This window comes from Anolis carolinensis, chromosome 4 (assembly GCF_035594765.1).
Source record: "Anolis carolinensis isolate JA03-04 chromosome 4, rAnoCar3.1.pri, whole genome shotgun sequence".
Lineage (NCBI taxonomy): Eukaryota > Metazoa > Chordata > Lepidosauria > Squamata > Dactyloidae > Anolis > Anolis carolinensis.
The window spans coordinates 217408952-217432332 of NC_085844.1; the positions used below are offsets into that span (position 1 = coordinate 217408952).

General features: G+C 39.7%; 1 protein-coding gene and 1 long non-coding RNA gene across 4 annotated transcripts in view; one reads left to right on the plus strand and one right to left on the minus strand.

The window, feature by feature from the left end:
* Positions 1-23381, plus strand: part of raly (RALY heterogeneous nuclear ribonucleoprotein) — a 305333-nt gene that overhangs the window by 206117 nt on the left and 75835 nt on the right. The gene's annotated exons all lie outside the window — the stretch shown is intronic.
* On the minus strand, positions 11172-17341 carry LOC134298459 (uncharacterized). Its single transcript, XR_010005556.1, has 2 exons — positions 17286-17341; positions 11172-14237 (listed from the first exon to the last, which is right to left on the minus strand). It is a non-coding gene; the product is annotated as an uncharacterized LOC134298459 (long non-coding RNA).

Genomic DNA, 23381 nt, shown 5'->3' on the forward strand with positions numbered 1-23381 from the left:
ACAAATTGTTTTTAAGACATCATCTGAAAAGAATATCATATTCTTTTTTTAAATATGCATTTAAATGCATATTTTGATGTAGGTTTTTTTTGTGTCAGGAGCAACTTGAGAAACTACAAAAGAGATTTGACTGTCTGCAAGAATGTTGCCCAGGGGGTGCCCAGATTTTTTAAATGTTTTTATCATCCTGCTGCGAGGCTTCTCTCATGTCCCTGCATGGAGCTGGAGCTGATAGAGGGAGCTCATCCAGACTCTCCCTGCGTTGGAGTTGGACTGACAACCTTCTGGTCAGCAACCCAACCTTCAGGTCATCAGTCCTGCCGGCACAAGGGTTTAACCCACTGTGCCACCGGGCTCCTTGTGATGTAGGTAAACTGTCAGGAACTGCTGAACAGAGGAATTTGATGGAAACCCAATAGATCACCTCATCACATGGATGTTTAGTTTACCACAGTATTTGCAACGTTTTCAGATATTTCCTATCCCATGAGGCATGCTCTGTTTCATGTGCACTTCCTCTGAAGCTGTATGGAAAGTGTCTGTGAACTGGAGCTTTTGTAGACAGAAAAAGTGTCATCTCCAACCATTCTTTTTCCCAATTGTGCATGCATAGTGCAGCATTTTCAATGTGATGGTTCTTCCTTGGTTATTCCCATATGCATTCCATCACCTGTGCCTCTGACGTGCCCATGTGAGCATGTTTGGGGGAATGTTTTTTGCTGACCACAGGATTCCTCCAAAATCTTTCTCCTTTCATTCCACTTCCAGTGCCTCCAGTGTAAGGGCAGTAAATCCTGATGTCCTGATCTGCAACAATTAACCTATTTCAGTAGATTGCAGATTGCTTGGTAGCCCTCTAGCAAACCAGTGTGGTGTACTTTGAGGTTGAGTGTGAGAAACCAAGCTTGGAATTCCTTCTTAGTAATGGAAACCTTGGCTAAGTTAAATTTTCTCATCCTAAAAGGAAGTCTATGGCGAATCTCCTCTGAATAAATTTTGTCATGAAAACAATAAGTCACCATAAGTCTGAAGCAGCTTCAAGGTGCACATCAAGAATCCTCCGAACTGTTTAACATTTGAACAGTTGGATTTCAAAAGATTTCTAGTTCCTTTTCATATTGCTCAATGATAGTACTTTGATGATGATGATGATGATGTTTTATTTATAGTCCACCCTATCTCCCTGAGGGGATAATAATAATAATAATAATAATAATAATAATAATAATAATAATAATAATAATAATAATAATAATTGTATTTCTTACCTGCCTCTCCTCACAGCTCAGTTCCATTTGGACTGCCATTACTCTGCCCGGCCCAGTTTTATTGTGTTTTAGCGTATTGTTTATTGCTTGTTGTTTATACTGTTTTAATTGTTTTTAATTTGCCTTTTGTTTTGTATTGTTATATTGTGTGTTGAGGCCTTGGCCTTTGTAAGCCGCATCGAGTCCTTCGGGAGATGCTAGCGGGGTACAAATAAAGTTTAATAATAATAATAATAATAATAATAATAATAATAATAATAATAATGGTTGCATGCTATGGAATCCTGGGAGTTTGTTGTTTTGTAGGGCACTAGAGCTCTCTGACTGAGAATTCAAAATACTTCTCCCTAAATTGCAACTCCCCATATTCCATAGAATAAAGCTATAGCATTTCAGGTAGAATCGTAGTGCTATTGTTGTATAGTATGAAAAAGAATACTAACAGTTTGTCCTACAGACAGAAATTTGGGTGCCGGACATGTTGCAGTTGCCCATCTATCTTTTACATCATCATCATCATCATCATTTATTTCTTACCCGCCTCTCCTCATGCCTTGAGGTGGGTTACAGCATAGCTAAAAACACATAACCATATATTTACAAGTATTTATTTGCTTTGTATTGAAGATTTCTCAATCATCTTTCAGGACAAAGACATTTTAAAGCTGCTACTCCTTTTTTAAAAAAAATCTTAAAACTAAATTCCAGTAAAATACTCTACCAGGAAAGCCAGTCCAGCTGTTAAAATGCTTGAAATTCTAGCAGTGCATTTGTATTAATTTAAACATGTAAGAAGAGAAATGTAAAGCCACCCACTTGAAACTGAATTACTCAAGCATCTCTCAGCTATGGAAGCATGTATCATCTCAACAACCTGTAAGTTCTACCCCATGTTGAGAAGAATGTGCTTCTGTAGTTGCACCCAATCAGAAAGAAGATAAAATGATAACATAATCTTCAGTGCATGAGTTGTTAGTAATATACTTTGGCTCCTCATGAGCCTGCCATCAGCAGCTAATTCACATAAAAGTCAGCTGGTTACCCAGAAAAAGGCTAGAAGCAGGTGAGAGCTACCAGTATAACCTTCTGTTTGTGCTTCTCAGCAACTGATCCAATGAGATATACTGCCTCTGGTAATGGAAGGTATATATATATATATATATATATATATATATATATATATATGCATTATGACTAGCAGTCATTAATAGTCGTGTGTGCGAAATTCGTTCCTACCATTTATTCCATTTCTTTTGTGCTTTCCGTTTCTTTGGAAGCACGAAACAGGAGGCCCCCTCCCCACACAGAAATCTGCTTGACACAAAAGCCTGCTATCACGTCGAGCCAAAATTGCCTCCTTGTCTGCATGTAGGCAGACCTGGAGCTAGGCTGCAGGCACACTCTGGGCCTACCTGCAACCCCTGCCACACACACACACACACTCAGAAAGTGTAGTAGGGTGTGTTTGAGGGCTGGTGAGTCCTGCAAGTGCACTCTGGGCCTGCCTGCAGGCCCCGCCACACACACACACACACACACACACACACACACATACACACACAGAGAGAGAGAGAATGTGGCAGGGCATGTGTGGTGGCTGGAGAGGTGTTCAGGCTGGCCTGAAGTGCACCTGCAGCTGAGCGCCTCTTCCTCCAGAGGAGCAACAGCAGGTAAGAAGAACGCCAGAAGGGGGAGCCAGTGGATGGGAAGTCCTCCCCATATTGGTCCAAATTTCAGGGCCCCAATCCGAAAAAACCCTCCCGAAATTGATCAGGGGCCCAATGAAAGCCAGGACACAAAATGGGGTAAGGTTTACCCTGAAAGATCAAGACTAGTCATTAATGTTGTACATGAATACCCTGTTAGAATTCTGCAGTGTCTTTAGTCTACACAGACTAAATGAAACAAACTCACCTTGAAACTGCTGTGAACAGACCAGACATATGGTCAGGTTTGCAGAAGCAGTGCTTCTCCTAGCTAGTAATCCAGCACAAATAATACCACAAGTTACTCTGTGACATCCAGAAAATTCAAGAGTGGCTTCCGTGTTTTGGGAGTGTGGGCAACTAGATTGGCATGGGTCTGGGGTGGTCCAGTCCACACATCAAAAAGAAGTTTCGTCATTTAGAAGCAGCTTCAAGAACTGCTAACTGCTTCTGCTGATCACACGGCTGAGTGCCATGTTATGACCTCACCAACAGTGACATTGGCTGTAAAGCCCTGTCAGGGAGCTGCTTAGATCTGCCTCTGGATGATAAAATGTGAGCAGCTGTCCCCAGGAGATTGATGCCAATGTGCTGTTAGCCTGGCCACAGCCAGCCATCTGGACTCCAAAAGGGCTGCAGCTGCATTTGAGGCAGCTCCAGAGCAGCCTACTTCAGAGTATCTCAGCTGGTGTAGATGCAGCCCAGCTTTGTGGCTAGTTGTCCACTATGAGACCTCAGTATGAAGGACTATTTCCTTTTGTGTGTGTCAACAAAGATTCTAATGCTGCAACCAGGGCAGTAGAGTCTGAATAAACTTCCTAAGCCATAGCTAACATCTCTCCATCTTCAGTTCTCTGAAGTCTGTGTAGAAATGCACAGCATGCACATTCTTCATGACACAATGAAAGAAATAAGGCAAAGAGGTCCTCACTAATCTTATCCCTTGTGCTTGGACAGCAGCTCTTGTCAATGCTAGTGTTTGAGCTGGATCTCCTGGGAAGATGCCACTTTACAAACTTTGAAATACAGAGGGATTTTACCATTCAGTGGGCTGGAAACTGAAAGACCATATATTCAGAAGTGGAGGCCTAAGATCTGTGTTCTTTTTTCTGGTTAGATAAACATTCAAACAGATCTTTCGTTGTTACTGGGTTTGGGCTTTTTGGTTCAGTGGTCAGTGTGACATCAACTGTGGGACAGTCCCGAAGGTTCCTATGAGGATTTATACTACTTTTATTCACAACAGTACACTGCTCTTCCACTTTTAATGCTGCTACCTCAGACACCTTCTCTGAAACTGAGTTCTAGAAGTATAGCAATTCTAGAATCAAATACTGTATAAAACAAAATAACTTTATTTACAGAAGTATAGTAATGTCTCCCTTATGATGCAGGGGTTACTGCAATCTGCTGTGTTGTGCTTAACAGCAGAATACTGTATTACCCCCATATGTACAAGGGATATACTCCTGGACTTCACGTGTATACATAAAACCATGGATAATAGTGAACCCTGTTGAAATGAAAGATCTCTAGTCCACATATGCCATAGAGTCACACTGGAGGACCCAACAAGTGCCTAAAGAGGACATATTTTGATGGACATGGATAAATGAAACTGCAAATACTGGTCCCATGGATACAGGGGATGTTCTCCACTTATATACAATATTCAAAACATTACACTCACCCTTCCTCATGCAAATCCCCTGAAATATTCTAATCAACATTCATTTCAATACTCCATTCTGTTTCTTTTTCCAACAGCCACTTACGTAATACACAATAAATCAAGCAATACATTTGTGTACAAAAATGGTGACGGCAAATTTTCTGTCTCTAGAACTCACACCATTCATTTCTAGGTTTGCAAAACAACTGACAGAGAACTTGGCACAGAGGGAAAGGTATTATGCCTGGAGTCATCCTGGAGAAGAATTTTTATTTTTCAGCTGACTGAGAGAAGGGGAAAATGTTATATTTTCTGTACCTGGCAATTATAAATGCAATGCACTACAAATCCCACAGTCCCCTGCCATCTATCAGCTTGTAGGATTTGTGGTGCAACACATCTAGAAAATGCCAGGTTAAGAAAGACAATTTCCAACTATAAAAAGAGCACTTCCAAAGCACCAATAACAAAGTGAACCATTAGAGAATGACAACCAAACATGACTTACTCTATATATCATTGTTTTTGTTATACACTTTCAAGTAATTTCCAACATAAGGAGACCCTAAGGTGAATCTATCACAGGATTTCTTGGCAAGATTTGTTCAGAGGAGTTTTGCCATTGTCTTCCTCTGAGACTGAGAGAATATGATTTTCCCAGGGTCGTCCAATAGGTTTCCAAGTCTGAGAGGGGACTAAAACTCTGGTCTCTAGGGTGGTAGTTCATTGCTCAAGCAACTACATTGTTATATAAAGCCTCCTATTCATTTGTGGTGCCATATAAATAACTAGGGATGATCTAAAGCCCTTGAATCAATTTGGACTGGGAACAGAAATTATGAGTGTCTTTGGAAAAACACTTGGAATTTTAAAAGAGTGCCAAAATACTATTATTTTGGCACTCCACAATTTTCTCCTCCTTCAAGCTATTGAGGTGCTCTGAAGTCTGCTGATGAGAGTAACAAGAAGAGGTATATGTTTCTTCACATATCTTTCCCTTTGTCCTTGGTGCCTAGAATACTGAGAAATTGTGGGTTTTTTCCTGAGCTGTCACCCATCACTTTGCTTTCCCTTTTCTATTCAAGAAATATAATTTTTCCAGGAAAGAAAGATGGAGAAATAAGAAAGAAAGTTACCATAGAGAAATTACATTTCCCAATGCCCTTCCCAGTATTCTTATTCCTGAGACCACATGGCGAATGATGCTGCAGGTGATGTTCTCCATGAAAAGGGGCTAGGGTAAAATTAGCTTGGCACTATGTACCAAGTCACAATACATGCAAGGAGCAGGACTGTGACCTATTTAAATGGGTTATAGCTCAAATAAAATAGCTCTTATTTAACCCAATTCTCTGTTGTTATTTCATGGTTGGTCATCATTTCATCATCAGAAAGAGGGAGAACAGCCCAATTCCCTTCCAATGATGGCTTGGTTCCAGAAGTCTGGAAAACTGCAACTCCTGAGTTTTAAGGTCCTCAGAATAGGGCTTTCACTTAGTCCCACAAGTGCATTTGGTGAGCATGGGAAAGAGTTTTTTTGATGGCTGCTCCCAGAGTATGGGATTTTTTTTCTACACAAAGTTGATCTCCCTCTCTGAAGCTTTTCCTCCAGCAAGTGAAAACCTTTCTGTGTATTCAGGCTTTGCATGTTAACTCTCTGTTGCAAAGTCTTTTTGGAGAAATAATTTTTATTTATTTCTTGTGAGTGCAATTACAGCAAAAGTGGGAGAACAAATTTTTGAGCAGGTTTTCTATTATACAGACCACATCGTCTGCATATGACCTCATTTTATAATTATAATTTCTTATTTTTAGATCTTTTAAGTTTTTATCATCTTTTATTTCTTTCATAAGGGTCTCCATAATCATTAGAAATAGTAAAGGTGATAATGGGAATCCCTGTCTTGTGCCTCTTTTTATTTTAATTATTTGTTTACTTTTTTTACAATTGATAATGATTGAAGCTTCTTGATTTGTATATATTGATTTTATTGCATTTTGAAAGTTGTGTCCAATATCTAATTCTTGTAATAGTAGAAAAATGTAGTCCCAATTTACTTTATTAAACGCTTTCTCGGCGTCTATAAATAATAGAGCCAATTCTTTTTCGTTGTGTACTTCGTAGTATTCTATCATATTGATCAATATTCTAATGTCTTTAATTTGCCTTTTTGGTAGAAATCCGGCCTGATCTTCAGAAATCCAATCTTTTAAGAACCTTTTTAGTCTGGTTGCCATAATTAAAGTGAAGATTTTATAATCATTATTTAAGAGTGATATTGGTCAGTAATTGTTTTCTTTATGTATAAGTGTTATGTTTGCCTTTTTCCACAATTTGGGGATTTGTTTATTTTCCAATATGTCATTTAGGATATCTTTTAGCAGTTGGGCTAGTTCATCCTTGAATGTTTTATAAAATAACGCTGTATAACCATCCGGACCCGGTGCCTTGTTATTTTTGAGACTTTTTATTGCAATATCAATCTCGCTCATTGATATAGGGTCATTTAGGATTTTTCTTTGTTCATCTGAGATTTTTGGAAGATTAAGTTTACATAGATGTTTCATTATATCTTCTTTGGAGGAATATTCCTTATTGTATAGGTTTTTATAGAAATCTATAAATAGTTTGAATATTTGATTTTCTTCGGTGTATGTTTTTCCATCTTTTTATTTTTGTTATGTATTTTTTGTTTTTGATATTGTTTGTTTTATTTTGTTTATTAGCCATTTCCCTATTTTATTAACCATTTTGGAAATGGTATTGTTTAATAAATCTTAATTTTTTTGAGATCTGGTCTGATTGTAATAGTTGCATTTGTTTTCTTAGTATTTCTAGTTCTCTAATTAATCTTTTGTTAGAGGGGTTCTTTTTTAATTGTTCTTCTTTCTGTAATTTTCCCAATTATTTCCTTCTATTCTTTTTGTTTATTTTTATTTTTGATCGAAGCTTGTTGGATTAGGTGACACCGCATCACGGCTTTGCAAGCTTCCCATTGTGTATTTTTAGAGGTTTCTTGGCCTTTATTAAGTTCTAAATATTCTTTAAGTAATTTTCTGTTTAGTTCTATGTATTTTTCTTGTTTTAATAGGCGTTCATTTAGTCTCCATCTGTACTGCAATGTTTTTACTTTTATTGAAATTTCTAGTGCGCTATGAGCTGAGAAGAGTTTTGGTAGTATTTGTATTGATCTTAATCTGGTCATGAGTGAGTTTGTTGCCCATGCCATGTCAATTTGGGACCAAATTCTGTGTCTACTGAAATAGAAGGTAAAATCTATTTTTTCTTCATTTCGTGTCCTCCACATTTAAGTTTTCCATTAATGTTATAATGTTATACCTCAACCAGCCATGGCTTCAGGAGCTGAACTCTGACACAGATGAGGTTTATTATGACTTTTCACCCAGTTCTGAGAACCCTTTGCAGCTTCAGGTGCCTGGAGAAATCAGCCAGGAAGAGCAGTTAATTGGAAGGGAGTTTCCCTTGTCTGAGCCAGATGTTCTCAGCTCACCTGAGAATGCGGATTTTAATCACAGAGAATTTCTGAAGCGTGAGTTCTCATGGGAATTTTTTGGGAGTATTGCTCTCCCTACTTGGGATTCAGTTTAGGATCCATAAAAGTGTTTTGCACTGTAGATTCCTTGCTGGTGTCAACGTTGCTTTCTTGGAGAGAGGTTTCTCCGTTTCTAGCTCCAGTCTCCAAGCCAAGTATTTTCAGTTTCAGTCGGGCTGAGGTGAGCCGCGACTCTTGAGTAGACCTTGTTTTTACTCCAGTTGTTATTTCCTTGTTCCTGTTTCAAGTTTTGCCTCTGCTTTGACAACTTTGCTGCCTTGATCTCTACGAAGTATTGCCAGTGGATTGAACTCTGTTTCCTGCCAGCCTTGTTTCCTTGATGCAATTCATGGACTTTGATTGCTTGGGAGAGCTAACGAGTTCTCATCGTGGATTATAATATCGGACCTTTTCTCTTACCCATCTGGAATCATTATTGACTTTTCAGAAAGAACTATTTCCTCCTCAAACTCTATAACTATTTTCATCTGAATTTATATTTGTTTTAATAAAGATATGTGTTATATTGGCTCCTGTCTGGTTTTCAAGTGCTCACGCTGCCTTGGGGTGTAACATATAAATTGTTTAGGCAACTTACTGGCTTTTGACTTCTTTTTATGTCCCTCCCCTTTTGATTTGTCTTTTTCCAGATCTAAGACTCCGTTAAAATCTCACAAAATAATGAACTCTTCATAGTCATATTGTTCTATTTGTCTCTTTAATTCTTTTGTAAATTTAATTTTGGACCATTAGGGCTGTATATTTTACAAATTAAAATAGCTTGGTTATTTATTATAATGGTCACTCCTAGGAATCTTCCCTCATTGTCCTTAACAGTCAGTTTTGATGGAATTTCTTCTTTCACATATAAGACTACTCCACATTTTTTCGTTCCTTGAAGTATAGTATTCTTTTCCTAAATTCTTTTGTACTAAGTATTTTATGTGTTTGTTGTTAATATGGGATTCTTGTAAGGCAATTAAGTCAAAAAAAAAATTGGCTTAGATAATTGAATATTTTTTTCCTTTTACTTGGGGGGTTTAATCCATTGACGTTCCTTCTGTCTTATCCCATTTGTATCTGATCTTTCTCCTTATCAATTCTTCAGTTAGAAAGTAATATTTTCTTCTTCTATCCAAGCTTTTTTGTGAGATTTCCTTCATAAAGATGATTCTTTTGTCCTTATATATGGGTGCTTTTTGTTACTTTCTTTTAAGATATCATCTCTTATTTTTTTTTCCTGTTGAAACTTATAATAGTTTTGCGGGTTGTTCTGTGTCTTCTGGAATATCCAGTCGTGATTTGATACGTTCTGTCAAGGCCTTATATCTGCCGGGGTTTCCAAACATTCTGCCTGTATCTCTTTTACTATTTCTCTTAGATTTTCATTTGTAGTTTCTGCTAGGTTTATTATTCTGCATGCAATTCTAGTTTTTTAGTTTATATTCTAATTTGTCATATGAGTTTGTCAATTTTTGGTTTTCCTTTTTGACTTTCTCCAGATCATCTTTCATCATTTTTATTTCCTCTCTGATGTCCTGTCTTAGACCTTGCATTTCTTCTTGTAACTTTTTGTTTTGGGCTTCTTGTTCTCCATATTGTTCATCCTGTTTCTGTGAAATTTTTTGAATTTCTGCGAGAATTTCTTTGAACTCCAGTTCATCTGGGGAGAGTCTTTTTGTCTGCAGCTTTGGGTTTGGTAAGATTTTCCCTTTTATGTTTGACATTTCTGGTTATAGATTTCTCAAGTTGTGTTGTGTTGTATATGGTTGGTTGCTTTGTTTGTGCTCTTTTATTTTGTGGGGTTTTCCTTTTAGTATCTCTATAGTCTTTTGCTGTTGCTTATTCATCACTTCCTGTATTGAATTGAGCTCTCCTTCTCACTATCACATCCAGATGTGAGTTTGTTTGTTGCTAGCTCTATGTGCTTCCCCTTCGGGTTGTTTATAGTGATGGTGGCTAGCTAGACTAAACAATCAGCCTCAAGGTCGCGGTAATGGCGCCCTTTATCCCGATTTCTTTTCTTTCTGGAAAGACTTTTTAATGTTTTCTATATCCTCTCTGACTCAAGCAGCTCATTGTTCTTTCTTCCCTCTCACCGCTTTCCTGCACTGCCGCTTTTTAAAAAAAATTCCCCCATTCGCCGCTTTTCTCTTACCTTCGCGTCTGTCTTTGCTTTGTAGTTTTGATCTTTCTTTTAAGGTTAGATTGTGTCCTTGGAGCAATCCGATGCTCTCTTTGTACCTTGTGAGATGTCTTGTTCCTTATTTGGGTCTATTGGCCGATGAAACGACAGGGCGGATTAGTCCCCTTAGCCCGGGCTCGATCTGCTCTTCCCTGCATTCCTTTGCCAGGTGTCTCCTTGGGGGGGACGCTCCACTTGACACCTTCGGCTGTAGACGCTATGGATTTGGAACCCCCTTAGCCTCAGTCCGCTATAGGGGCAGAGGTCTTACTCCCTCCAAGATCGGGTCTTTTGGATCACGTTCCTAGAGCCCTAGGAATCCGCTGCTCATCATATGGCTGCTAAACCGGAAGTCCCTTCTGTTGCAAAGTCTTTAATTGCAGCGTGTTGCATTTGTACTTCTGTTATTATTATTGTAATTAAACATCCTTTACAAAACTTTTTTAAATTAATGCTTTAATGTGATTGTTTGCTAAATTGTTTTTCACCTTTTGTATTATTGTTTCAATTGTATTTCACTTTAACTGTAATTGTGAACCGGTTTGTGCCCCATATTCAGAGAAGATATAAATTTGAAAATAAATATATAACATAACAAACATCATCTGCAGTCTCAGATTGTAAATGCAATTGGAGAATTATGCCAAAGAGGGCAACCTGCAATCATTTCCAAGGTGGTCACAAAGTTCAACAACATCACAATGTTTTAATCCCAAACTAGGCTCAGGTAAAACAAGTTTTGGGGGATTTTTCCATATATGTTAAAGGTAACAAGCTAACAGCTAATTATGATAAATCAAAAGAGTCGTTTATTCAAAACAGATTTGGAAATTAGATGCCCATCTTATTGAACAAGTTTGTTCACATCAATATTCTCTGATTATTCTCATAAATCAGTATACAGTAATGAGAAAATCATGGGATTAGTGCTTCAAGCAAGAAGCAAAGCTATAAAGCAATTTCTCTCTTTCTGTTTGTTTATTTAACTGGTTGGTTATTGACAAGAGATAAATAGCCGGTTGGTATTCACTTTACACTAGATTCCTAACTAGATTCTTAATTAGATGTAACTCTCACAGGCCAGTCTGATGAAAACATGAGAGTCTTCTCACACCCCATCTATGTTACATTAAACTTCATTTTATGAGTCCACGCTGACCATATAATGCAGTTTCAAATTGCATTACATGGCAGTTTAGATGAGGCCTCAAACCACTTCCCAAAACTGTATAAAATCCACATTGAAGCAGATTATATGGCAGTGTGGACTCAGATAACCAAGGGCCCTTCCAAACAGGCCCTTTATCCCAGAATCTGAGCCCAGGTTTTCTGTTTATCCCAGATTATCTGGCAGTGCAGACTCATATAATCCAGTTTAAAGCAGAAAACCTGAGATCAGATCCTGGGATAAAGGGCCAGTCTGAAAGGGCCCCCAGTTCAAAGCAGATATTGTGGATTATCTTCCTTGATATCCTGGGTTATATGGCTGTGTGGAAGGGCCCCCAGTGGTTGCCCTCTGCTGCGGCGCAATGGGGTAAATCCTTGTGAACGGCTGACCTGAAGGTTGGGTTCCTGATGTGAAGGTTGCTGGTTCGAATCTGCAAGACAGATTGACCTTTCATCTATCAGCTCTAGCTTGTGGGGACTTGAGAGAAGCCTCCGAGTAACACATCTGGCATCCCCTGGGCAATGTCTCTGTAGACTGCCAATTCTCTTACACCAGAAGCAACTTGAAAGTCGCTTCTGACATGATAAAAAAAAATCAGATGGCTAAGACCTTTTCATTTAAACAGACATTTGATGATCAGCTGTTTTGGGGAAATCATCTTAATGGGGGAGTACTGTCTTTTTAAACTTTATTACCAGTATTTTGATTTTAAATTTTAATGGCATTTTAATCTGATAGTTTGTTTAATTGTATGTTAACTTTTTAATTACCAGAGTTTTAGCGTAATCTTGCGTTGTCTTGTTCTTAGTTACTTTTTATTCAAAGCTGAGAGAAAGACAGAATATAAATAAAAAAGAAAATAAGTTTTGGATTTGTTTATCTGTGTTTAATGTTAATATTCTGTCTTGTTTTGTCTTTGTAGTTTGCTTTGTCATATGATAAATAAGGCAGGAAAAAAATCCCTCCTGCTGTTAATTAGAATGTGGACATAGTTAATCCATTAATTAAACAATGAAGACAAGATGCTGGCAGACAAAGTCTGATAGTTGCGTCTTATGATGTTTGTTTACCTTTGGGTTATGGGTGGAATATTCTTCTCCTGAGTGAATTTGCCTCATTCTTTTAAAAGTTTTTTTTTTTAATTTGTTATAGCAATATGTTTTCAAGAGCTTAAAAACTCTAAATGCACTAGATCCCATCTGGTCGTGAAAGTTATGCAGGGTCAATGCTAGCTAGTTTTTGAATGGGAGACCACCAATAGATATCAGGTTTAGAAGGAAAAGGCTGTCAAAACGACCTTTTTGAATTCCTTGCCTTAAAAAACCCTATTACATCAACATAGCTCAGCAGGTGACTTGAAGGCACTCACGCACAAATGAAGTGCCTTAAAGTCAACTGCAAACTGTGACAAAAAAACTATCACAGAGTTTTCTTGGCAACATTTTTGGGACATTTGCTGTTGCTTTCGTCAGGTTTAGGGCCCATCCACATAGCCATATAATCCAGAATATCAAGACAGATAATCCACAATATCTGCTTTGAACTGGGTTATCTGAGTCTACACTGCCATATATTCCAGTTCAAAGCAGGTAATGTGGGATTTTATTCAGCTGTGTGGAAAGGACCCAAGGGAAAGTGTGACTTGTCCAAGTTCATCCATTGGGTTTCCAGGGCTGAGTGAAGATTTAAACCCTGCTCTCCTGGGGCCCTTCCACACAGCCATAGAACCCAAAATATCAAGACAGATAATCCACAATATCTGCTTTGAACTGGATTATCTGAGTCCACACTGCCATATAATCCAGGTCAATGTAGATTTTATACAGCTGTGAGGAATCCTGATCCAACATTCAAACTGCAGTGCTACATTGCATCTCTACTTGAGGCTTTTGAAGTTACCAAAATATAGAAGGCATGCTTTTCTCTATTTTTGGCAGGGTTTGATGTTTCCCCTTTTGTGGAATTAGAATAGAATTTTTAATATCCAACTAAACCAAGTGTGTAACCTATAATTCTGTTGAGATTTGAGTATCTTTCCCTTCTGTTATCTTAACACAGTTACTGTAAAAGAGGCAGGAAACATTTGTTACCCCCAGAAAAGTCAGATTAATTTATTCTTGCTTTTTCTTTGGATGAATCAAAGATTAGTGTCATGTTAAAAGTTGTGAAATTTTTAAACATTATTATGAAGGCTGCATCTCTAAAAGTATATGCCTAATGTACTTGTGATTTGATTGAGAATATAATGGTTTTCAATTTATCTTTTTATACTTTTAAAGGTTGATCAATTTGATAATGATGTACAGGAGCTTGTTGTTGTTTATTCATTCAGTCGCTTCCAACTCTTCGTGAATTCATGGACCAGCCCACAGCAGAGCTCCCTGCAGGCGTCACCACCCCCAGTTCCTTCAAAGTCAAGCCAGTCACTTCAAGGATACCATCCATCCATCTTGCCCTTGGTCGACTCCTCTTCCTTTTTCCTTCCATTTTCCCCAGCATCATGATCTTTTCCAAGCTTTCCTGTCTTCTCATGATGTGGCCAAAGTACTTCATCTTTGCCTCTAATATCCTTCCCTCCAGTGAGCAGCCGGGCATTATTTCCTGGAGTAGGACTTGCTTGATCTTCTTGAGGTCCAAGGCACTCTCAGAATTTTCTTCCAACACCACAGTTCAAATGCATCTATCTGTAGAGGAACAGAAGGAAGATAAACAGAAATATGGATAATCTTTACTATTAATAAGAATTAACAAGAATTTGAAATTCACCAAAATTCATTCTTCATCAGTTAATAATTTGAATATTGTATGTTCATGCTTCTTTGATGTATAATAAGTGTGCATGTAGGTTTTTTTAATGATTTCTTATAGTTCTGCAGTTAAAACCTGGGTTTAGAACTTCGTCATTAGCAAAATACAAATTAGGATGGGCTCACTTTCTGTACCACTATTAATAATGGGTAGAAATAGTACTAAGCAGGCAACATAATAATAGAAAATTTCTGCAAACTAAGTTCAGAGTGCAAAAACAATGTCCTCAGTTAGCAAAAAGGGGGAAGGAGAGGAGTGGGTCGAATTTTGCCATTCAGTTGGCTCTGGCAAAAGCAAACAATTGGAAGTTCACCTAGCTTATATGTTCTTCTTCATTAATATGGTATCTTTTGTCATCTTGATCTCATCCCCATATCTCTCACTGAGTTTCTTTGAGGAACACTATGACTATAATGTATGTACGGTATTACTATATTGTATCTCAATGTCTGTTCATTATTTAAATTCTATAAATATGTATATTGGATTATGGATGTTATGCTTCTAGCATACTAGTATCACTGGCATGAGTAGAATCTTATATGGTGAATTCTCATCAGTTTGGAGTGCTTATCTTTGTTTTGGCAGATTCATGAAGCTATAGCAGTCCCAAGGTTGTTCTCAGGGAGATTGCTTGGGGGTAAGCTAAGGGGTGTTTTGATTAATAGACCAATGAGGGGAAAGCCTACAAAAGATGTACTGAGCTGGCACCTCGACAAACAGGGTGAAAGCTCACATATTATTTGAATTGTGTTGGCTAGAAATATAGGATGCAGGTAATACACATCAGATCAGATGATGTGTATTGTATAAGTTACTGCTTAGGGTGCATCTACATTGCAGAATAAATGCAATGTTTGAAAATACTTTAACTGTGGCTCAATGCTGTGGAGTCCTGGAAACTGTAATTTTACAAGCTCTTTCACTTTTTCTGCCAAAGCATATGAGTGCCTCATCAAACAACATTTTCCAGGATTCCATAGCATTGAGCCATGGATAACCCAGTTCAAAGCAGATACTGTGGGATTTTCTGCCTTGATATTCTGGGATATAGGGTTGTGTGAAAGGGTTATTTAACTTCATGAGCCCTTTGTTTCCTGGGCTGAGTAAGAGCTCTTCTACACTGCCAAAAATCTCAGAAGGAACTGGGTTATTTTAACCCAGTTCTCCCCAAGAGTCCTCAACCAAACCTCGGGCTTTCCCTCGGTGGGGGGGGGGGGTGAGTAGATGCCATTCAGCCCCCCCCCCCATTTCCCACTCTAAAACTTACCCAAGAGGCTTTCTGGCAGCGCAGGCCTCTCTGGAAAGTACTGACACATGAGGAAGTGGAAGGAGGAAGGATTTTCCTCCTCCTCCCCCCAACCCCCTGGCACATCATTTTTACATGTCTGGGGTACTCTTCAAAGGGGGCTGTGCTGTTTTGGAGGGAGAAATGGGGTGGCTGGGGGAAAGAGATGGGTGCTACCCTGTTCTTTCAGGCTCCAGGAGCCCGAAGAATCGGAATAGCTGTGGGGACTAACCCCCAAGACTGTAGAAGCAGTCCCAGGAGTCAATCCCCACAGGCCCAGCACCTGCAAAGATCCAAACCATACCCTAAGGGCTGGATTTTTGCAAGTGTCAAATTAATGCAGATTAAACTGGGAAATCCCTCAGGTTAACCCATGATGTGTACCAGGATCTCGGGCAATGTAGAAGGGCCCCAAGTTTCTATGTAAGACTGTCCCAGAGTTGCAGAGATGCCCCTGGTTGATTATGATCCAGGTTCTGCTATAACATTCCCCAGTTTCTTCCTCCTTCTCCCTTTTTTTTCCTGAACTTACTTAAACTGCTGAAAACTGAGTTCAAAGTGCAAAAGTGGTTTGCAGTCAATTAACCCAAGAGGGAAGAGAGAAAAGGAGGGGCAGGATGTTGGCCTTCCCTGCAGACTTAGGCAAAAACATACTGTCACAGTCTCTTCTAACTTGTGTCTTATTCCTTTGACAGCTTAACAAAACTCTTGCATTATATGGCTGAACATATCCTGGCATTTATGTGAGAAATATTGGAAGGCATGTCACATTGTTCTTGAATTCATTCTTACCTTGAGTTGCAGATGGGTGAAGAGAACACTTTAGACCTAAGCATCAGCGATAACTCATTGTGTCTCATCTATCCATCCCCTTCTTACACGTATACATGCTGCGAACTCCCATGTTTTCTGAATAAAACACTTAACCTTCATCATTAGCTATGGTCAGTTTTAAAAAGTCATTGGATCCTTTTTTCCAGCTGCATAATTTTCAAGGCAGCTCAATTGTCAAGGCTTATGTTTGCTCTGGAATAAATCACTCGTGGTTAACAGGACAATAGAGCTCCTGGTGCATTTGTTCATTAACTAAAATCTAGGCTGCTGAGGAGAAGCGATCTCATGAGGTGTCCACAAGTGTAAAGCAGAGACATGGAGAGCACATGGTGTTTGTCTATTAGGGCATGACTAAAAATAATTACAGAGAAATTAGTCATGGGCAGTGACTAATGATAGTCCTTGTAGACCCCTAGTGAGCCAGATCCAAGCCATCAAAGCAAATGCGTGCATTTTTAAAATTGAGATTAACCACATGCAGTGTTATTCCCTACCCACTATGTAATTATGGGCACCAGTGGGGCTGTACATGACATTTTGCTTTTAAGTGCCTTTTAAAAAAATTATCCAACTTTTCTTCTGAGATTCCAAGACTTTTCTCTCCTCCCCACCACCTTTGCTAGCATAAGCTAAATGTTAGCCATAAATTCTGAATATGCAAGGCCTGCCAAAAGAGGCTTATCTGATTCAATAGACCTTTAAAATTTATTTTGCTCCTGTCAAAAAGCATGTTAGCCTACAAAAAAGATTTCCAAGGCGATTAGGAGTAGAAACTATAGAAAAGTCGACTTGTTGCATTTACCTGCAGAACATGGTGTGCGTGCCCGCTCTTTCTCTTTCTCTCTTTCTCATTCTCTCTGTTTGAAGAAAGACATAAATGAAAAGAATTTTAATAAGAAACTCGAAGACTGTATTCAAGAACCTACAAAAGATTCACATAGACCAATTGTCAAACAAAAGGACTCATTTAGAAGACTTAATATTGGCTTTGGGGATCTCATTTTAGACTTATATCAACAAAAGGTTGAAATCATTCATTTCCACAAGGTGTTCGCATTGCACTCTCATCTCTGAAGTTCACTGTAGCGGGGCATCTAGTTTAAGTCAGAGGAGATTGCAGCCCACCTACATACTCTCCCAAAAGGTTTGCTAAAGATGCTAAAGGCAACTGATCACTGATCTCTTTGGCCCTATCATTCTCTATGGCTGGCCCTATCATTAGACAGAATAAGACATCTGCCTCGGGCAACCATTTGTGGTATCATGAAAGCTAAGGGTTAGCAATTAAATGTGTTGTTTTTTGTTTTGTTGTATTTTTATGGCAGAAAGAGGAAGAAGTGCTTCTGAATTTTCTGCCTCGTGTCACAAAATAAATTAACTGGTCTGGCTACAGTATCTCCTGACTTTGGAAGAGGCCATTTGCTGTTTTGCCTTAAGGAGCACAATGTCTTAGGTTGACCCTGCCACCCTGAAATCTTGAGATATAAAATATACCTGCATTGCTATAATAATGTGCTAACTCTGGAAATGGGGCAATTTTTTCCTTTTTGCTGTCTGCTGATCACATGTTGATTATATTATGTATATTCGCCCACACAACCATTTCTTCCTGGTGAGCCCATAAGGCCTGGAGTTAATAGGTGATGCCAGTCAATAGTTCAGTAGTAAAGTGGAGCATGCAGGATGGCATTGTGACAGAATCCACAGCCATGTCTGTACTGAGATTTCATAGTCATGGAGCCAAGAGAAATTGGGCGAACATAACATTCCACCCTTGCATTTCTGTGTCTCACTGGAGAAAGGAAATGGTGATTTCAGCCAACTTCTCCTGGCTGCAGAACTAAAGTTGGAAAGTGGTCAAATACCTCCTGCCCTCTGTCTAGTAAATGGCTATGCTTAAGCTGTCAAGAACTACCTTGGGGGGGGGGGGATATTCAATGCCTCCTGCAACATTCAGAGGAGGATATATGCTCACATAAAGCCAAGTTACACAAATGTGTTTAGCTAACAAGATTCCAGATGTTGGTAGGCAGACATCATGCATTTATATTACTTACGGCATATTCAGAACAACTCACACTATTATTTAAAACTCCATAGTAAGCTGCTTACAAAATTTGACAATACATTTTCAGCAGGGTGGGAAATTGTGCAGTCTTCCAGATGAAATTCTCACACCTGTGGAAGTATCATCTGAACTCCAAATAAAAATTTCCCACTCAGTACCCAAATGTATATCACTGCAGTAACTTAAATTTTTCATTAAATGTTGAAAAATGCAGTTTAGGCATTCAAAGGAAAGGGGCAAAGAAAGAACTCATCTATATTAGCTCAATAGCCTGCACTGACCAAGACATCACTCCTGGATATCTACATAATGTCCAGGGACTTTCGGTCCTTAATGCAGAGTAGACTGAATTAAACAGGGTTAATCTCCTACTAATGAAAGTCAGAAGGTGTTCTGGAGTTGGCCCACAGTTTGGGTACAGTGTGAAGAGCTTGACTGGGTTAGATGCGAGTTGTTCCCTCTGACTACACTGGCAACCATCATCCCCTTTTACCTAAACTCTTGTCACTACAAGAAAAAGGAGATGGATCAGGCCTATGTCACTGCTGTCAGCGCTGGTGGGTGACCAAAAAGCTCTGGGAGAACTCCTGGCCAGGAACTCTCCCAGAGCATTCTGGCAGGAACAATGATGACAGAGAAGGAAAAGTAATGGTCCAGCAGGGCCAAACCAATTTCAGTCTGACTAGATGATGTAAACTCCGCCTACAACTGTCACTGATTGGAGATTGTATATGTGGCCACTAGTGCTGTGCAAAATTTCGATTCTCTGTTGTAAGTCGGATCTAATTCATTAGATCTGTGCATACAATGCAACATACAATGCATGGGCGTCACTCACTCCAAAAATGTAACAACTGAAACTTTTACCTGTTATTTTTTTGTAAGTTACGTAAACGTCGTAACTCTCTGTGACACAGTTTTAATTCACAGAGCAACCAAGGGGAGGCAAAGCCTAGTGGCCACCGCCAGACTGCCCAGGGGTTAAATGACCAGGGTAGAAAAGTCCAAAGTTACAAAGAGAATACAACAATGACAATCTACTAGGTAGGAAAAATTTTTACTCTCTTGCTCTCTGCAATGCTAGAATGGTGGGGACTGAAGAAAAATAATTGTTGTCAGAATTCTGTGAGGGGACAATGTCCTCAATATGACCACTCCCCCATATTTATATCACAACACTACTACATCCACAACTGAAAGTAAGAAATGCTGATGTGGCACTACAACATCTGGAGGCTACACAACTTTCACTTCTTGTTAACAACACAACTACCCCCATCCAGTTCATTGCTACCTGAGAATAAACTCATGGATTTTAGAAGAGTAATAGTCATACAGGCTAAGGGGATCCGGGAAGCTAAAGGCACTTTTTCAGGCTCTGTAAGTTTTGGTTTGAACTTTTAAAGTGTGTTCAATTTAAATAAAAAGAGCTCCAACCAGCTGAAAGCAAACCTCAGTTGCTAATTAAAAGGCAGTCTTGCCAAAAAAGTGTTACATTTAAACTGCTGCTGTGAAAAAGGAACCTCCATCAAAGAAGTGCCCTCCCTCTGCTCATTTTCCTCCTTCTTTGACTGCCTTTCTGTTGAACATCACAAAAAGTAAAACATGAAAGCCTCTTTAGCACCTCATTTGCTTGCCAGAGCAAGAAAGTTACACTGGTTAGTGGTTACCCTAGTATTCTGATAGATGACATTGTAGCTCCTGATCTGGAAGAAAAACAATCCCAGAGCTGCCTTGCCCCTCCAATATGCCACTGATGCTTTCATGAGCTACCCTTTTCCAGCACATGCATACCTGCCTTCAAAAGAGGAGGCATCACATGTAGAGAGTAGGCTTGATCGATCCATGAAAAATTTGATTCTAAACTCGTTTCAATACTAGAGGGGGCAGTTTTTTCGTTTTTGTTGCTAATAACGAATTTGGCCCCCAAAATTTTTCGAAATTAATGAAAATTCGTTATTTTCTAAATTAATTCGTTAATGGCGGACGCGCATGCGCGGTGGCCCAAAAACAGCCCGAAGGGGGGGGGACTTAGGGGGCTCTCCCGCCCTCATTTTTTGAGTGATCTTCTTCAAACTTGGTACAGTGGTAGAACACATTTAACACTGATAGCTCACCAAAATGTGGAACGTTTCCCTTATCCTCTGATTTTTGGCAAATTTTCATAGCTTTTATAATAAACCTTTTTTTAATAATTGCAGTAATCTGTTCCTGGTTTGAAAGTCTTATTTCCTGTTAAATTGGGTTGTCTTTACTGTGAAAGTCATTGTTCTACTTCAGAAACTTTGTTTTTGTGGCTGAAACTTTGTTAAATTGGTGTGTGTGTGATATATATTGTGTATATATATATATATAGTCCCTGCTTGTGTGTGTGTGTGTGTGTGTGTGTGTGTGTGTAGGTAAAGGTAAAGGTATCCCTTGACGTTAAGTTCAGTCATGTCTGACTCTGGGGGTTGGTGCTCATCTCCATTTCTAAGCCCAAGAGCCAGTGTTGTCCATAGACACCTCCAAGGTCATGTGGCCGGCATGACTACATGGAGTGCCATTACCTTCCCAGAAACACCCAGAAAATGGGAATTCCAGACAGGAAACAATCAGGGCCAGCTAATACCTCCCAACAAAGGATTCCCCCAGGTAGGAAGCAGCCAGGCTTTGAAGCTGCAAGGCTATTCAATGCTAATCAAGGTGACCAATTGCAACATTCACACTTGCCTCCCACAGACAAGAGTTCTTTCTCCCACCCTGGACCTTCCACAGATATATAAACCCCACTTGCCTAGCTTCGCATAGACGTCAAAACCTCTATGTCTGCCACAGATGTGGGTGAAACGTCAGGAGAGAATGCTTCTGGCACATGGCCATAGAGCCCGGAATACATACCACAACAGTGTGATCCCGGCCATGAAAGCTTTCGACAACACAACCACAGTATCCATTCAAGTTCATGTAGCGTAGTATGGAATGGAGACCTGTATTGGGGGGAGGGAGGGTGCGAATCTGGGCCCCTGGGAGCAGCCGAGGACGGGCCTGGCCCACACCCCCTCGCATCCCGGGCCTCTTCCTTCCTCTTCCTTTTGTTATTTAAACTATATATTGTGAAATTATGGTGTGTTTTTTTTCATGCGTGTTCTGTGTTCAAGATAGGGAGACCAAAGAGGAAAAGCAAGGGAGGGACGGAGGCCCCAACACTTCCGGCTCCCATGCGAACTCCCCCTTGTGTGCCTTGGAGGGTGGAGCATGCGCACTGGCTCTCCCTTTCTCTATGGCTCTTTTCAGGTCGCTTGGGAACCCGAAGTGCCTCCTCCCTTTGCCTTTGTGTCCAAGAAGGAGAGAAGGACGTTGCAAGGTTTGCATTGAGGGTGTTTCTCTGGTGGGTTTGGCTTGGAAGGGGGCTCATTAAGGCCCAATTAATTAATGCACTGAGCTGAGGCGAGGCGGCGGCGGCGGCGGCCATTTCCCCCCTCCGTCTTCCTCCTCCTCCTCGGCCTCCTTCCCCCTCGCCCCCTCCCATTGGCTGAGCCTCCCATTGGCTGAGGGGCAAAAGGAAAGGAGTTTGGGTGCTTTGCAAAAGCTTTTTTTTCTTTTCGAAAAAAACGAAGAAATAAGAAAAAACGGCCTCTCGCGATTCGAAACTGCGATATCCAGACGTGTGGACAACCAAGGTTCGATATTACTTCAAAACAATCGAAAAAAACGAATCAATAACGGTAAACAGGGAAAACGAATTATTTGAGCAAGCCTAGTAGAGAGCTTGGGAATAGAGAAGGGGACCAACTCTATCACCCACATTCCCAAAACAGACAGTGGATCTACTGTCTGTAAGACCAATATTGGCAGAATTATTATCACTGCATACACTGTGATGTAAAAATATTAAGGTCCAAGCCTATACAAATCCTATGGTAATTCATGTCTACTCAATTGGATTTATCTGTGAATAGACATGAATTAGCATTGCACAAGTATTGGGCAGAACTTGAAAACATTATATTTTGTACAGCCACACCCAGAATCCCCCATTGGCCAACTATTCTACATGTGAATCATTTCCATTTCACATGTATTCCAGCCATTTTCATCTTTTTAAATCAAAATTTGACCTTACTTGAATGTATTTTTGAATGTACATGAATGTATGTGCATATGTTTTTTCTTATGATGGTGAGGTGTCTCTGTCCATGTTGGTAAAAGTCCTACAGTGCCAAGATCTTATTGATTACCTTAACATAGGTGGACTCCACATGAACCCAGAGCCTCAAGCTTGTCTACTCCACATATCATGCCTGACCTACTCTCACCCAGCGCCCAGACCCAACTTTTCTTCCCAATGTGCTAAGAAGTGGCCCTGCATCCATGCCCATAGACTATAACTATTGCTTTCTTTCCTGGAAACTTGCTCTGGACTGGCAGCCAATGGCTTACAAACCATCTCTACTCCATAAACCACATCTTTCAGTACCATTGCTGTATGCAATTCTTAATCACAAAATTCAGAAATATTCACAGTTGGATAGATCTCTGTGTTCTGATTGACACACTGGTCTGGCAAGTTTACATGAGGGATATTTACTTCAAATGTGAATCTTACACAATTTTCCCTCCTTTTAAATTGCCAGCCCGTTTCCTTCATAATAACTCTTTCGTGGCACTTAGTAAACCATATCACTGCTTGTCTGTTCTTTTCATTCTCTGCTAGTGATGTTGATTTAATCAACAGTTTGAAAGCCTATAGCGCCTCGCATCCACAAACCAACCAACAAACAAAATCGTACAGCATCTGCTCAGCAGTGAACACTGCAAGCGGATGGCTCACAGACAATAGGCAGGCTG